The 15,855-nt window shown below is 42.4% G+C and overlaps 1 long non-coding RNA gene across 1 annotated transcript; it reads left to right on the top strand.

The window, feature by feature from the left end:
• Positions 1-2,316: 2,316 nt before the first annotated feature.
• LOC141092214 (uncharacterized) lies at positions 2,317-5,814 on the top strand. The gene is made up of 3 exons (XR_012232708.1): positions 2,317-3,155; positions 3,343-3,408; positions 5,620-5,814. It is a non-coding gene; the product is annotated as an uncharacterized lncRNA (long non-coding RNA).
• The last annotated feature ends 10,041 nt before the right edge of the window (positions 5,815-15,855 follow it).

Here is a 15,855-nt window from a genome sequence, read left to right as displayed (position 1 = left end):
TCCGTCCTCGTCTTCCCTTCCTGTTGAGGGCAGAGCAGAGTCTTGCAGTGCGCAGGTTTCGGGGCTATGCTGCTCGGTGACCGGCGGGGCCTTAAAGGTATATACCCCCTAATTGCTCTCCCCCTTTTTCCATTGGCACTTTTTGCACTCAGCACTTTATATATGTACTGTTTCTTATTTATTTTTATATATTTGAGCCTCAATATATATTTATTTAAAACTCTTGCACATTTCACTTTGTTTGGAGCCCTTATACAGTGCCTTTGCGAAAGTATTCGGCCCCCTGGAACTTTTCAACCTTTTCCCACATATCATGCTTCAAACATAAAGATACCAAATGTAAATATTTGGTGAAGAATCAGCAACAAGTGGGACACAATTGTGAAGTTGAATTAAATTTATTGGTTATTTTAAATTTTTGTGGAAATTCAAAAACTGAAAAGTGGGGCATGCAATATTATTCGGCCCCTTTAACGTAATACTTTGTTGCGCCACCTTTTGCTGCGATCACAGCTGCAGGTCGCTTGGGGTATGTCTCTCTCAGTTTTGTACATCGAGAGACTGAAATTCTTGCCCATTCTTCCTTGGCAAACAGCTCGAGCTCAGTGAGGTTTAATGGCGATCGTTTGTGAACAGCAGTTTTCAGCTCTTTCCACAGATTCTCGATTGGATTCAGGTCTGGACTTTGACTTGGCCATTCTAACATCTGGATACGTTTATTTGTGAACCATTCCATTGTAGATTTTGCTTTATGTTTGGGATAATTGTCTTGTTGGAAGTCAAATCTCCGTCCCAGTCTCAGGTCTTTTGCAGACTCCAACAGGTTTTCTTCAAGAATGGTCCTGTATTTGGCTCCATCCATCTTCCCATCAATTTTAACTATCTTCTCTGTCCCTGCTGAAGAAAAGCAGCCCCAAACCATGATGCTGCCACCACCATGTTTGACAGTGGGGATGGCGTGTTCAGGGTGATGAGCTGTGTTGCCTTTACGCCAAAAATATCGTTTGGCATTGTTGCCAAAAAGTTCGATTTTTGGTTTCAACTGAAAAGAGCACCTTCTTCCACATGTTTGGTGTGTCTCCCAGGTGGCTTGTTGAAAACTTTATACGACACTTTTTATGGCTATCTTTGAGAAATGGCTTTCTTCTTGCCACTCTTCCATAAAGGCCAGATTTGTGCAGTGTAAGACTGATTGTTGTCCTATGGACAGACTGTCCCACCTCAGCTGTAGATCTCTGCAGTTCATCCAGAGTGATCATGGGCCTCTTGGCTGCATCTCTGATCAGTCTTCTCCTTGTTTGAGATGAAAGTTTAGAGGGATGGCCAGGTCTTGGTAGATTTGCAGTTGTATGATACTCCTTCCATTTCAATATGATCGCTTGCACAGTGCTCCTTGGGATGTTTAATGTTTTGGAAATAATTTTGTATACAAATCCGGCTTTAAACTTCTCCACAACAGTATCACGGACCTGCCTGTTGTGTTCCTTGGTCTTCATAATGCTCTCTGTGCTTCAAACAGAACCCTGAGACTATCACAGAGCAGGTGCATTTATATGGAGACTTGATTGCACACCATCATTAGTCATTTAGGACCGCATTGGATCATTCAGAGATCCACAATGAACTTCTGGAGTGAGTTTGCTTCACTGAAAGTAAAGGGGCTGAATAATATTGCACGCCCCACTTTTCAGTTTTTGAATTTCCACAAAAATTTAAAATGGACAATAAATTTCGTTCAAATTCACAATTGTGTTCCACTTGTTGATTCTTCACCAAAAATTTACATTTGGTATATTTATGTTTGAAGCATGATATGTGGAGAAAAAGTTGAAAAGTTCCAGGGGGCCGAATACTTTTGCAAGGCACTGTATGTGTTATTAAATGGCTCCCTGTTTATATTGCCACTTTTTATGGGATGAGCTTACTTAGGGTAATATACATTAACTATTGTATGTAACTTTGAACTATATTGCCCGCCGTGCTTTTCTATAAAGTGTTATATATTAAATGATATATTGTATATTTAATGAGCGCACAATGCTTTTTTAGTGTTACCATTTACTACTATTATCTAATAAAGGTCTTTTAACCATATTGAATCGCCTTTATATTTTTATTATTTTTAATATATTTTATACTTGACCGTAAAATTTGAGGTCTTGTGGTTCGGTATTATTTAATTCTCGAATGGTCTACCATTCTTCTTTTAGCTACTGTATAAACACTGTTGATTAATCTTAAGTTGTTACGGTAATATAATTTTATTATAAAATATATATATATCTTTTTCTTGGAAACTTCTCCTTGAATTTTTAACCGTGTGTTATATATAGGTATTGCTTCAATCAGGTTGTCTTAGTTCTCTTGCTAATTTCTGTGTTTTGCACAGGTTTTTTCTCTGCCTGATCATGGATTTTAAAGCCAGGGAATTACCCTGGCAAGGACGAGTTAAACAAGTCTTTGGGAATAGTGGTACCACTACAATGGTGACAAGTGGTTCACAATTTGATTCTACTTTTAATGCTATTAAAAATCTGACACACAAAATAATCCGCTTTTGGTGGAACCAGGCCTTCTTGGAAAATTATATTGATGATAAACAATTCCAAGAGGCCTGAGAGTTCAAGTCACTCCATCATTTATAGACAATGATAAAGAATTTATTATGAGCTGGGAAAACATCTGCAATGAAACATCCAAAAAAACTAATGGAACTATTGACTAAATTGAACGTTAATTCTCTGACTGAGATTGATAAAGCTTTGGAGGAGGCATCTACAAATACCAAGTCCAATCTCTCTGTGTAACAGCTGCAATCAATTAGTCTACAATTAGACAAACCTATTGATCAGTGGATAAAGGACATACAAGTGAATCAGAGCAATAAGCTTATGAGCGATCAGAGGGACTTCAACTTGGGAAGAGTATATAGATGGCGAAAAAATACAGCCAATGATAATAATGATGATTATCAACGGGACCGAAATCCATCCATGTCATCCAATCCACCTATGAGTGACATCTCTGGCGCTTCCACTTCCGCCTCTGCATCAGTCTCCAACGTCTCAACACCTAAACGAAAACGTGACTTACGATATCAACCCATGAAACGATCCATCAGATATTCACCTGAAAATTATAGGAGTAATTTTAAGGTAATCAACCTAAGTACACATACCTTTACTTCTATTGAAAATCATTTATTTAATAAAGGTCTTTTATGTTTTGTCCCACGCCACATTTTGATCACTTCACGGCGATAAAGGATTTACATCTCTTTGCGAGAAAACTTATTTAAATGTCACTTTCATGATGAGACTGTTTCTAAATTGTTTCCTACAGAGGCGGAACAGGAAGCGTTAGCTATCCTTGATAACTTGGCAAATGAACATAATATATCTGAGGAAGGTAAGATTCCCTCATCAATTCTGCCCCGTTCTCGGAAATTTCCACCACTATCCTCTTGTCCCATAATTGATGTTTTCATTAAAACTGTGAGTAATGATTGTGAAAAAATTCCCCGTTATCCTAGTAACAGTAACCTAAGTAGGGAGGAAAGAAGTAGTCTTAAAAAAACTTCAGGACCTAAAAGATGTTGTTTTTAAACCAGCAGATAAGGGTGGGAATGTGGTGGTTTGGCCTAAAACACTATATGAGACAGAGGCTTTTCGGCAATTGAAAAATACTACTGTTATCAAAAACTAACATTTAATCCTTTGAATAAATACCAGGCCAAACTATTGTCCATTCTCCAAAATGCAAGAGATAACGGGATTATATCAAGGGAATTATTTATGGCCCTTCAAGTGGACAAACCATCCATTGCCACCCTATATCTGCTACCCAAAATTCATAAAAATCAGAGTGTACCTCCAGGTAGACCTATAATTTCAGTGTGTGGAAATTATATGTAAAATGTGAATAGATTCATAGTCTCGAAATGACAACCATTGGTAGAATCTTTACCATCATTTATTAAAGATACAAATTAATTTTTAAAGAAAGTGGATGGCTTACATATTGGTGAAGATACACTTCATCTGACGTAGTCACTGTACACAAATATACGCCATTTGGATGGTATTCATGCTACCAAATACTATTTGAATTCTTCAACTATATCAACATCCATGGGCCAGTTTGTAGAGCAACTCCCGTCTTTTACGTTGTCACACAATTTTTTTTCTATTTAAAGGGTCCTTCTACCTGCAGCTCCAGGGCACTGCTATGGGTGCCTCTTTTGCACCCGCCTACACTAATTTATTCCTGGGGCTGTGGGAGAGGTACCTGTTCCTGTCAGATCAGTTGTGATCAATGGATCGCGTTCTCTTTTGGGCGTGGTACATTGATGACATATTCCTGATCTGGCAGGGACCAGCAGAATCACTCAAAGATTTTTTTGTCCAATCTGAACAGGAACTCTTTGTTAAATTGGTATGCGAGATGGATATTCAAAGATATAATTTAGTTTTTGGATGTGAGTGTTAAAAGAGATATGGATAACTGCATACAGACTGACCTGTTTCATAAGTCTTCTTAAGTAAACTCATTTTCACATGCAAATTCAGCACATCCTCCAGCCTTGTGAGATCTATTCCTATTGGTCAATTCTTGTGATTACGCAGGATTTGTTCCAATGAGGAAGATTTTAAAAAACAAGCGGATGACCTCAAACTCAGATTCTTAGATCGTGGATATAGTCAGCGATCTATAAAAAGGGGCTTTTAATCGAGCCAAAAATACTCCACGCCATCAAGCCCTTTATTATTCAAGATAATCAACAATTGATAAAACAGTGAGATTTATTACTCAATATCATGGCCGGACTAATGTAATGTTGAACTATTTGCCGAAATCGTGGTCTATTCTACATACTGACCCTATCTTGTCCGAATATATTGGACCAAAAGCAAGTGTCACCTATAGAAGACCAATAAACCTGGGAGACAAATTGGTTAAAAGCCATTATATCTCAGATTCTACTCCTTCAACTTTTATCAGATTCCAAACCACCTTGGGGATGCAAGCCGTGTGGAAAATGTGTGGATTGCCCAAATATTGAACGAGTACAAACACTTTTCAGTTCGCATGGTTTAAATATGTTTAAAATCACACATACAACAATGTTGTGCGACAAAAGCAGTTGTCTACTATGCCACTTGTCCCTGTTCCCTAATCTGTTGGTTTGACAACTTGATAATTGAAAGTTAGAGTTCAGGAGCATGTTTTGGGAATCATGGCTGCAAAAGACATAGAGGACGTAAGTACATTAATAACCATACCAAAACATTTCAAACTTTAAATAAATCAGCATTACAGTTATGGTAGAGTAATCGGCATTGATATGGTTAAGCCCAACATCAGAGGTGGTAAAATAACTACCCCTCTGGCTCGTCTGGAAGCCAAATGGATTTGGAGTCTCAAAACAGTCACGCCATTAGGACTCAGTGAAAATCTGAGTTTTGCACCTTTTTATAATATATTTTATATATATTATCTTATATGTGAACCACTTTTTCTGAACCTCTCTCCTCCCCCTTTTTTATATCCCATTTCTTTTAGCATTTTATATATTTTTATTTTATGTTATATTTACATTTTATCTTCTATTTATTTAAGGACTTACCTTCTCTTTTTTTCGGAGTTCTTGAAAGATGGATGATTGATATATTTCTTGGGAGTCACGCATTGACACATTGAACACTTATGAAATCGTCTGGAAGAGAAAAGATGGAAATAGCCATTAATATTTTACTTATTTAAATTTTTCTATTAATTTTTTTTGTTATTTTTTCACTTTATTATTATATTTTATTTTGTATTTATTTTATCATTATTTTCTTATTATTTTTTTGTATCCATTAATATATATTCTTTATGTCCTTCTTGTTTTTTCTTTACCTTCGTATTTCATATATATAGTTTTTTCATATTGTCTATATATCTTTGTATAATATTTTATTTGTTATACATATATAAAAAACTATTCCATTATATATTATGACTTTATGTGCCCCTTTATATATTTTTTCTTTCATTCCATCCATATCTACTTCTCTTTTTTATATATACTTCTGTGCTTATTTTATATATAGTAAAAATATGCCAGTTTAGTATTTAGCCTAGGTGCCTGGGTTCAGGTTGTGCGCTGCTTGTGACTCGGTGTTCTGTGGTATACGTATTGGTATCCATTGTGACATCCTTGGACGCCGTGCGTGTCCTGAGACGCCTTGTCTTGCCGACGACGCATGCGCCGTTATTACCTGTAAACCCTCCCACATTGGAGCTGTGTGTATCCATGGGAACGGACGACCTGTGCGCATGCACAGTCTGGTTCCCGGCTCTCCTGATTCAGCGTCTGTAACTAGGCAACTCTGCCTTCCGGCTTGCTGGTCACGTGACGAGGGGTCGGGTGTCATGTCCGGGTCATCATGGTGGCACGCGCGCCGCAATAGGTCTAATCCTGGCTCATTGTACAACACAGAAGTATTTAGGGAGACCGGTTCAGAAAAAACCAAGAGAGCAAAAGAAATTTGACCCTAAAAATTAACTTTTATTCCAATATTAAAAACCTGGATAGTACCAATATAGGGAGCAGGGTACATAATATTTTGGACATACAAATTGTGCAATATATCAGGGCACTACACTCGCCCTAATAAGCCCTAGTGCGTCCCTTCCTTGCCGCGGAGGTTGGCACCCTAATATATGCGATATGGCGCCCCCGCTCAACGTCGGTGACCCTAATAGCACCCTGTACAACCCTAGTCCACGAAGAGGATACACAAAAAACACAAACACACAAATCCCGAAAAAATGACCCCTAATGGAGAGACCATGTACTGTCTCTAGGAGTACACCTAATCTTAACACAGAGTGGAGGGTATACACTCACTGGCCACTTTATTAGGTACACCTGTCCAACTGTGTGTTAAGACTTAATTTCTAATCAGCCAATCACATGGCGGCAACTCAGTGCATTTAGGCATGTAGACATGGTCAAGACAATCTCCTGCAGTTCAAACCGAGCATCAGTATGGGGAAGAAAGGTGATTTGAGTGCCTTTGAACGTGGCATGATTGTTGGTGCCAGAAGGGCTGGTCTGAGAATTTCAGAAACTGCTGATCTACTGGGATTTTCACGCACAACCATCTCTAGGGTTTACAGAGAATGGTCCGAAAAAGAAAAAAAATCCAGTGAGCGGCAGTTCTGTGGCCGGAAATGCCATGTTGATGCCAGAGGTCAGAGGAGAATGGGCAGACTGGTTCGAGCTGATAGAAAGGCAACAGTGACTCAAATTGCCACCTGTTACAACCAAGGTAGGCAGAAGAGCATCTCTGAACGCACAGTGCGTCGAACTTTGAGGCAGATGGGCTACAGCAGCAGAAGACCACACTGGGTACCACTCCTCTCAGCTAAGAACAGGAAACTGAGGCTACAATTTGCACAAGCTCATCGAAATTGGACAGTAGAAGATTGGAAAAACGTTGCCTGGTCTGATGAGTCTCGATTTCTGCTGCGACATTCGGATGGTAGGGTCAGAATTTGGCGTAAACAACATGAAAGCATGGATCCATCCTGCCTTGTATCAACGGTTCAGGCTGGTGGTGGTGGTGTCATGGTGTGGGGAATTTTTTCTGGGCACTCTTTGGGCCCCTTGGTACCAATTGAGCATCGTTGCAACGCCACAGCCTACCTGAGTATTGTTGCTGACCATGTCCATCCCTTTATGACCACAATGTACCCAACATCTGATGGCTACTTTCAGCAGGATAATGCGCCATGTCATAAAGCTCGAATCATCTCAGATTGGTTTCTTGAACATGACAATGAGTTTACTGTACTCAAATGGCCTCCTCAGTCACCAGATCTCAATCCAATAGAGCATCTTTGGGATGTGGTGGAACGGGAGATTCGCATCAGGGATGTGCAGCCGACAAATCTGCGCCAACTGTGTGATGCCATCATGTCAATATGGTCCAAAATCTCTGAGGAATGCTTCCAGCACCTTGTTGAATCTCTGCCACGAAGAATTGAGGCAGTTCTGAAGGCAAAAGGGGGTCCAACCCCTTACTAGCATGGTGTACCTAATAAAGTGGCCAGTGAGTGTATATCCACCCTCATATCTCGCCGCACACTGCATTGATCATTCGGCTGGGGTGATGAGACCCCTTGCGCTCTTTTGCCCCTGATGAACCCTCAACATCTAAGAGGGGGAAACGCGTCGGGCTGGGCTCGTTATCATCTGATGGCTGATAAGTATTTTTTGTATTTTTTGAATTTTTATGCTGACAGACTGATGGATGGCAATTTGTTTATTGGGTAATTGGGTCATCCCATGAATGAATTCAATGGTGCTTTTTGCCATACTTGTTTATAAAAGAGATTATTGTGTCTATTGTGATTTTTGAGGACTATTATGTCCCTTGGACACGCTAGATCAGCAAATATGTTTTCCTGATGAACTCCTGTTGGATTTAATCTATGCATTGTTGCTATGTGTAAACGCTTTTTTAGAAAGCTACAGTCTGTCACCTATGCAGCATTTGGCATTTTTTCCTACGAGATAAGTTTCTAATTGAGCTGCAACCATAAGCATTTTTTACTACGAGATATGAGGGTGGATATATACCCTCCACTCTGTGTTAAGATTAGGTGTACTCCTAGAGACAGTACATGGTCTCTCCATTAGGGGTCATTTTTTCGGGATTTGTGTGTGTTTGTGTTTTTTGTGTATCCTCTTCGTGGACTAGGGTTGTACAGGGTGCTATTAGGGTCACCGACGTTGAGCGGGGGCGCCATATCGCATATATTAGGGTGCCAACCTCCGCGGCAAGGAAGGGACGCACTAGGGCTTATTAGGGCGAGTGTAGTGCCCTGATATATTGCACAATTTGTATGTCCAAAATATTATGTACCCTGCTCCCTATATTGGTACTATCCAGGTTTTTAATATTGGAATAAAAGTTAATTTTTAGGGTCAAATTTCTTTTGCTCTCTTGGTTTTTTCAGAATATTTGATCCAATAATCTTTTGAGGTTTTTTTCTAGACCGGTTCAGAGCATGCATCACCCCCTGACAAAGGATTCAATCCGAAACGCTTGTCAAAAGGGCTGTGCTGCTCAGTGACCGGTGGGCCTTAAAGGTATATACCCCTAATTGCTCTCCCCCTTTTTCCATTGACACTTTTTACACTCAGCACTTTATATATGTAATGTTTTATATGTATTTTAAAATATATTGGAGCCTCAATATATATTTACAGTTAGGTCCATATATATTTGGACAGAGACAACATTTTTCTAATTTTGGTTCTAGACATTACCACAATGAATTTTAAACAAAACAATTCAGATGCAGTTGAAGTTCAGACTTTTAGCTTTCATTTGAGGGTATCCACATTAAAATTGGAAGAAGGGTTTAGGAGTTTCAGCTCCTTAACATGTGCAACCCTGTTTTTAAAGGGACCAAAAGTAATTGGACAATTGACTCCAAGGCTATTTCATGGACAGGTGTGGGCAATCCCTTCGTTATGTCATTCTCAATTAAGCAGATAAAAGCCCTGGAGTTGATTTGAGGTGTGGTGCTTGCATTTGGAAGCTTTTGTTGTGAAGGAAACAAGCGGTCAAAGGAGCTCTCCATGCAGGTGAAACAAGCCATCCTTAAGCTGCAAAAACAGAAAAAAACCCATCCGAGAAATTGCTACAACATTAGGAGTGGCAAAATCTACAGTTTGGTACATCCTGAGAAAGAAAGAACTGGTGAACTCATCAATGCAAAAAGACCTGGGCGCCCACGGAAGACAACAGTGGTGGATGATCGCAGAATAGTCTCCATGGTGAAGAGAAACCCCTTCACAACAGCCAACCAAGTGAACCACACTCTCCAGGAGGTAGGCATATCAATATCCAAATCTACCATAAAGAGAAGACTGCATGAAAGTAAATACAGAGGGTTCGCTGCACGGTGCAAGCCACTCGTAAGCATCAAGAATAAAAAGGCTAGACTGGACTTTGCTAAAAAAACATCTAAAAAAGCCAGCCCAGTTCTGGAAGAACATTCTTTGGACTGATGAAACCAAGATCAACCTCTACCAGAATGATGGAAAGAGGAAAGTATGGCGAAGTATTGGACTCCATGCCGCGTTTGGAAAGCCCCTGATGTGCCTAAACAGTGGAAACCCCACACAAGTGACCCCATTTTGGAAACTAGACCCCCCCAAGGAACTTATCTAGATGTGTGGTGAGCACTTTGAACCCCCAAGTGCTTCACAGAAGTTTGACGTAGAGCCATAAAAAAATCAAATTTTTTCCCCCAAAAATGATATTTTTGCCCGAAATTTTTTATTTTCCCAAGGGTAACAGGAGAAATTGGACCCCAAAATTTGTTGTGTAATTTGTCCTGAGTAGGCTGATACTCCATATATGGGGGTAAACCACTGTTTGGGCGCATGGCAGAACTTGGAAGGGAAGGAGCACCATTTGACTTTTTGAACGCAGAATTGGCTGGAATTGAGATCAGACGCCATCTAAACCCTAGCCCTAACCCTAAGGGTGTGTGCACACTTTGCGGATTCTGCTGCATTGTACAGTATCTTTATATTCAATGGCAAATGAAAAGCGCAGTGCACATGGTTTTAAATCCGCAGCATGTCACTTCTTTGTGCTGAGGTTTGACACCTGCTCCATTACCAGGTGTCAAAACGCAGGGGAAAACCACAGGCTAATCCACACTAAATCCGCAGGTAAAACGCAGGTCATTGGACCTGAGAATTTACCTGCGGATTTAGCCAAATCTGCGCTGAAAAAGCCGCAGCAGAATCTGCATCGTGTGCACACAGCCTTACCCTAACCCTAGCCCTAATGGCAAAATGGAAATAAATACATTTTTTTAAATTTTATTATTTTTCCCTAAGTAAGGGGGTGATAAAGGGGGGTTTGATTTACTATTTATGGCGGGTTTTTATGTTTGCCAGCTGTCGCACGCTAAAAGACGCTTTTTATTGTAAAAAAAAAAAAAGTTTTTGCATCTCCACATTTTGAGAGCTATAACGTTTTCATATTTTGACCCACCGAGTCATGTGAGGTCTTATTTTTTGCGGGACAAGTTGACGTTTTTATTGGTACCATTTTCGGGCACGTGACATTTTTTAATTGCTTTTTATTCCCATTTTTGGGACGCAGAATGAACAAAAACCAGCATTTCATGCATTTCTTTTGGGGGGTGCGTTTACATCGTTCCATGTGTGGTAAGTGTTGTAAAATTCATAAAGCGGTTTTATTCTTCTGGTCAGTACGATTACAGTGATACCTCATTTATGTCTTATGTTTTGGCGCTTTTATGCAATGAAAATTTTATATAAAAAATAATTATTTTTGCATTGCTTTATCCTGCGAGCTATAACTTTTTATTTTTTCGCAAATGATGCTGTATGACTGGCTCGTTTTTTTTGCAGGACAAGATGACGTTTTCAGCGGTACCATCTTTATTTATATTCGTCTTTTTGATTGTACCTTATTGCACTTTTTGTTCGGCTGTATGATGATAAAGCATTGTTTTTAGCTTCTTTTTTTTTTAAGGGGTTAACTAAAGGGGTTAACTAGTGGGACAGTTTTATAGGGCGGGTCGTTACGGATGCGGCAATACTAAATATGTGCATTTTTATGTCTTTTTTATTTACAAAAAGAAATTTATTGAGGAATTTTTTTTAAATTTATTTGGGGATTTTTTATAAATTATTTTTACACTTGTTTTTTTTAACTTTATGATATTGTCCCAGGTGGGGACATCACTATAAGGTGTCAGATCGCTGATCTGACAGTTTGGACAGCACTCTGTCGGATCAGCGATCTGACAGGCGCTACTGCAGGCTTCCTCATGCCTGCTCTCAGCAGGCGCTGTGGAATCCGCCTCTCTGCAGGCCCCCGCAGCCATATTGGAGACCCTCGGAGCGACGCAGTACATCGCGTCGCTCCGAGGGTCGCAGGGAAGCACGGAGGGAGCCCCCTCCCTGCGCGCTTCTCTCCTATGCCCCCGGCAGGGCCGGACTGGCCATCTGGCAAATGCCAGAAGGGCCTGTCTGGTCGTGGGGCACCTTGACTGCTACATTGTTAACAGAATTGGTGATCTCAAGACATCCATACTGTTAATAGATGTGACGGAAAACAAAGTTGCTGACTCCGTCAATTACCCCAGCAGGCCACGGGTATCAATAGATAGTAGTTAGATTGTAGCAAATCTTGCTTTCCTCCATCCAGGGTAATATTAGTAATATATCCCATCTGGTGCTTTGGGATGGAGACAGAATGGGCCTGTGTGATTTCAAGTGTCAGGGCTGAATTTTAGCCCCAGTCCGTACCTGGCCCCTGGTACACTGCGATCATGTTTGATCGCAGTGTGCCAGGGGTTAATGTGCCGGGGGCCCTTATTAGCAATCCAGTCTGGAATACCTCTTATGCAAACATTATTCCTTCTAAATCTGTCCTCTAGATCAGGGTTCCCAACTCCAGTCCTCAAGGCCCACCAACAGGTCATGTTTTCAGGATTTTCTTAGAATTGCCCAGGTGATAATTCCATCACCAGGGCTGTGGGGTACTCGGTAGCGGGCCCGATGAGCTTCAATGGGAGATGTCATGGCAGCTGGGACCCGGCCCGTGGCGCCCATTGTAAAAGGGAAGTGTTCAGTGTGCTTATGATGAGTGATTCGTGACGCCACCTGTGGTGCTCGGCAATAGAGATGTAAGCCGACGCTGCAGACAGATCCTCTGAGACAGATGGTGTGGTGCAGCAGTGATGTTATAACCCTCCACAGGCAGGGCTGTAGTCCCAGGGCAGTGTTGGTGAAGTGACACGTAGATGGTGTAGTGTCAGGCGCAAGGGATGTAGCAGTGCTGGGCAGGTTGGCGCAGGAATAAGTGGAGGACACCAAGGCATGTAGTTCCAAAGCTTTACTCACAGTCTGTTGCAGGTACAGGTGCCCGCATCTGTGCTGTGTCCTCCGGGTCAGGAGCTCAGCCAACTTCCAGGCCCGATGAAGCACTCCTTTCTAACACTCCGCCAACATATGTGCCTTTTCTGAACGTCTCCTCTTATAGCGCCTTTGAATGAAGTACTCCTAGTACTGAGTTACACTGGAGTTCCTCCTGTCAGATGTTCCTATGAACTCTACTTGTACGGCAGACAGCTGTAGCCTGCTTCGGGGACTCCTTGCTACTAAGTCCCGGCTCACTAATATGTTGCTGTTGTGCCCCCAAGTCTGGTGTGGGAATAAAGTGGTCACTACTAATATTCCTCCGGTGTCTGCTGCTGGACCATTAGTATCCATACAACCTCGGGGACCGGGCCCCGGCCTTGCGTTTAGAACTTGAAAAGGGTTCTCCTTGGATGGATGGACAGGTATGTCCATCCACCCAGCTCTCCTGCTCTCCTGCTGTCTGTCTATGAAGGACACACAGTGCATCACCCAGCTTTGCACATAGACTTGCCTCTGCACCTAGCATTCACATGGTATGCCTTTCAGCTAACCCCAGCTTACCCCAGTGTTATTTATGACCTTGTTTACTCTGGCTTGATCATATACATATGGTCCACTCTTAATTGTCTGGCCAAGATGAGCAGAGACCACTCCTCTCTGCTTCACACCTGACTGCACTTAGTTGTACATATATTGCAGAGCACAAGTCTGCATAGACTTCAGTCTGCATTGTGATTGCTATAAGTGTGTGCTAGAAGTGTGAAGATTAATTTAAGAATTAAAACCAGAATTGGAACTGAAGGGAACTGGACAGTCACTGTAAACAATGTTTCTGTTTGTTATCACTTTCACCCCAATAATCCTTCACTTTCTGCTAATTCCCCTAATCCCTACTCCTAGTAAGGAACTGTTCATCTCTTCTTCAATCCTCCCCATCCACCTCACCTCCGCCTCAAAACTGTTCCTTAACATACAATCCTCTGTCTCCAAACACAGACAGCCCCCTCATGCCCTCTCCTGCTCCCACCTGCTAACACTTTCTCTGCTCCTTCTCACTGCTGGTGATATCTCTCCAAATCCTGGTCCTCCTCACCACATTCCCACAGTCATTTCTACCTCCCATCCACGCTCTATCACAACCTTCCGTAACCTCTCCAACCTTATACCCATTCACCCAGCCCCCGCTTCCCCAGTCCCACTAACAGGAGCTCTGTGGAACGCTCGCTCTGTCTGCAACAAGCTTTCCTACATCCATGATCTTTTTGTTACTACCAAACTCTCCTTCCTCGCCATCACCGAAACCTGGCTCACCCCTTCTGACACAGCCTCTCCTGCTGCACTTTCGTATGGTGGCTTCCACCTTTCTCACACCCCCCGCCCCAGCAGCAAACATGGTGGAGGAGTTGGTTTTCTCCTGTCAGATACCTGCTCCTTCACCCCAATCCCACTGCCACCCTCTGTTACCCTCCCTTCCTTTGAGGTGCACTCTGTGCGCATCTACTCCCCCTCCAACCTCCAACTGGCTGTCATCTACCGCCCCCCAGGGCCAGCCACCACCTTCTTTGACCACTTCACCACCTGGTTACTTCATTTCCTTTCCGCTGACATCCCTACCATCATCATGGGCGACTTCAACATCCCCATTGACACTTCCCTCTCAGCTGCCACTAAACTTCTATCTCTCACTTCCTCCTTCGGCCTCACTCAATGGTCTTCTACAGCCACCCACAAAGATGGCCACACACTGGACCTCATCTTCACCCGCCTCTGCTCCCTATCTAGCCTCTCTAACTCACCTCTTCCTCTCTCTGACCACAACCTGCTCACATTCTCTTCCCTCTTCACTCCATGTCTACAATCCTCACCCCACAAACTTTCACACCCTCGCAGGAATCTTAAACACCTTGACCTACACTCATTCTCTGAATCCCTCCTCCCTCTTACAGATATAAGTTCCTTACACAATGCGGATGACGCTGCCGCTCTATATAACACCACAATAGCTGTAGCTTTGGAATCCGCTGCCCCACTTACACATACCAAAACTCGCAAAATCAACAGACAGCCCTGGCACACCAGCCTGACCAAAGAGCTGAGGCGAGCTTCCAGGGCTGCTGAGCGCAGATGGAAAAGATCCCACTCCAACGAGCACTTCATCGCATTCAAACAGTCCCTCACTACTTTCAAGACCACACTCGCCACAGCTAAACAAACCTACTTCTCATCTCTCATATCCTCCCTGTCTCGCAACCCTAAACAGTTATTCAACACCTTCAATTCTCTCCTCCGCCCCCCAGCACCTCCTCCCTCCCCACTCATCTCAGCTGAAGACTTTGCCTCATTTTTCAAGCAGAAAATTGATATCAGGGACAGTTTTGGTCAACAACCCCCAGAGCCCTTCCTCCCGACTTCCCAGCCCTCCACCTTCAAAACCAACTTCTCCACCATTACAGAAGATCGACTCTCCACTCTACTCTCAAGATCACATCTCACCACCTGTGCACTCGACCCGATCCCATCCCACTTCATCCCAAACCTCACCACAGTCTTCATCCCAACCCTAACCCATCTCTTCAACCTATCACTAACAACTGGTGTTTTCCCCTCAAGCTTTAAACATGCCTCCATCACACCTATCCTCAAAAAGCCCTCTCTTTACCCATCCTCTGTATCTAGCTATCGCCCTATATCACTTCTCCCATACGCCTCCAAGCTACTGGAACAACACGTCTACCTTGAACTGTCCTCCCATCTCTCTTCTTGCTCCCTCTTCGACCGCTTACAATCTGGCTTCCGGTCACACCACTCCACTGAAACAGCCCTTACTAAGGTCACCAATGACCTCTTAACTGCCAAGAGCAAGCGACACTACTCTGTCCTCC

Source organism: Dendrobates tinctorius, unplaced genomic scaffold, assembly GCF_039654945.1.
Source record: "Dendrobates tinctorius isolate UK_male_01 unplaced genomic scaffold, ASM3965494v1 ptg000058l, whole genome shotgun sequence".
NCBI classification, from domain to species: domain Eukaryota; kingdom Metazoa; phylum Chordata; class Amphibia; order Anura; family Dendrobatidae; genus Dendrobates; species Dendrobates tinctorius.
The sequence above is the reverse complement of the archived record's forward strand: the minus strand, read 5'-3'. Positions and strand labels throughout refer to the sequence as shown.